Here is a 2500-nt window from a genome sequence, read left to right as displayed (position 1 = left end):
AATTCGAGTTTCATATAGTTATGATTCGATTTATATGCTTCAATATCATTGGTTAGTTAACTTTTGATATTTTCATATTATATCACATGCCTTCACCGTGAGTGTTTTTTGCCATGCACACCTCACATTGTCAAAAATGTATGGGAAAAATTCATTTCAATACATTTCAGTTTGATTTGAAATGTCTTTATTATATATTTTAGTGCCAATATGCCAAGGTTATATTCCATAACTCTTTATTTAAACTAACGTATGGAAAACCAGGCATAAAATCACAATATTACCAGTTTAATATGGCTCAAATTCGAGTTTCATATAGTTATGATTCGATTTATATGCTTCAATATCATTGGTTAGTTAACTTTTGATATTTTCATATTATATCACATGCCTTCACCGTGAGTGTTTTTTGCCATGCACACCTCACATTGTCAAAAATGTATGGGAAAAATTCATTTCAATACATTTCAGTTTGATTTGAAATGTCTTTATTATATATTTTAGTGCCAATATGCCAAGGTTATATTCCATAACTCTTTATTTAAACTAACGTATGGAAAACCAGGCATAAAATCACAATATTAACAGTTTAATATGGCTTAAATTCGAGTTTCATATAGTTATGATTCGATTTATATGCTTCAATATCATTGGTTAGTTAACTTTTGATATTTTCATATTATATTTCACATGCCTTCACCGTGAGTGTTTTTTGCCATGCACACCTCACATTGTCAAAAATGTATGGGAAAAATTCATTTCAATACATTTCAGTTTGACTTGAAATGTCTTTATTATATATTTTAATGGCAATATGCCAAGGTTATATTCCATAAAATGTTAGTATAGAATATAGATTCTTCATATATGTATATATATTCGAGAATTTTTTTCTATTTAAACTAACGTATGGAAAACCAGGCATAAAATCACAATATTACCAGTTTAATATGGCTCAAATTCGAGTTTCATATAGTTATGATTCGATTTATATGCTTCAATATCATTGGTTAGTTAACTTTTGATATTTTCATATTATATCACATGCCTTCACCGTGAGTGTTTTTTGCCATGCACACCTCACATTGTCAAAAATGTATGGGAAAAATTCATTTCAATACATTTCAGTTTGATTTGAAATGTCTTTATTATATATTTTAGTGCCAATATGCCAAGGTTATATTCCATAACTCTTTATTTAAACTAACGTATGGAAAACCAGGCATAAAATCACAATATTACCAGTTTAATATGGCTTAAATTCGAGTTTCATATAGTTATGATTCGATTTATATGCTTCAATATCATTGGTTAGTTAACTTTTGATATTTTCATATTATATCACATGCCTTCACCGTGAGTGTTTTTTGCCATGCACACCTCACATTGTCAAAAATGTATGGGAAAAATTCATTTCAATACATTTCAGTTTGATTTGAAATGTCTTTATTATATATTTTAGTGCCAATATGCCAAGGTTATATTCCATAACTCTTTATTTAAACTAACGTATGGAAAACCAGGCATAAAATCACAATATTAACAGTTTAATATGGCTTAAATTCGAGTTTCATATAGTTATGATTCGATTTATATGCTTCAATATCATTGGTTAGTTAACTTTTGATATTTTCATATTATATTTCACATGCCTTCACCGTGAGTGTTTTTTGCCATGCACACCTCACATTGTCAAAAATGTATGGGAAAAATTCATTTCAATACATTTCAGTTTGACTTGAAATGTCTTTATTATATATTTTAATGGCAATATGCCAAGGTTATATTCCATAAAATGTTAGTATAGAATATAGATTCTTCATATATGTATATATATTCGAGAATTTTTTTCTATTTAAACTAACGTATGGAAAACCAGGCATAAAATCACAATATTACCAGTTTAATATGGCTCAAATTCGAGTTTCATATAGTTATGATTCGATTTATATGCTTCAATATCATTGGTTAGTTAACTTTTGATATTTTCATATTATATCACATGCCTTCACCGTGAGTGTTTTTTGCCATGCACACCTCACATTGTCAAAAATGTATGGGAAAAATTCATTTCAATACATTTCAGTTTGATTTGAAATGTCTTTATTATATATTTTAGTGCCAATATGCCAAGGTTATATTCCATAACTCTTTATTTAAACTAACGTATGGAAAACCAGGCATAAAATCACAATATTACCAGTTTAATATGGCTTAAATTCGAGTTTCATATAGTTATGATTCGATTTATATGCTTCAATATCATTGGTTAGTTAACTTTTGATATTTTCATATTATATCACATGCCTTCACCGTGAGTGTTTTTTGCCATGCACACCTCACATTGTCAAAAATGTATGGGAAAAATTCATTTCAATACATTTCAGTTTGATTTGAAATGTCTTTATTATATATTTTAGTGCCAATATGCCAAGGTTATATTCCATAACTTTCTATTTAAACTAACGTATGGAAAACCAGGCATAAAATCACAATATTA

Source organism: Anastrepha obliqua, unplaced genomic scaffold (genome assembly GCF_027943255.1).
Source record: "Anastrepha obliqua isolate idAnaObli1 unplaced genomic scaffold, idAnaObli1_1.0 ptg000136l, whole genome shotgun sequence".
In the NCBI taxonomy this organism is placed as follows: domain Eukaryota; kingdom Metazoa; phylum Arthropoda; class Insecta; order Diptera; family Tephritidae; genus Anastrepha; species Anastrepha obliqua.
The sequence above is the reverse complement of the archived record's forward strand: the minus strand, read 5'-3'. Positions refer to the sequence as shown.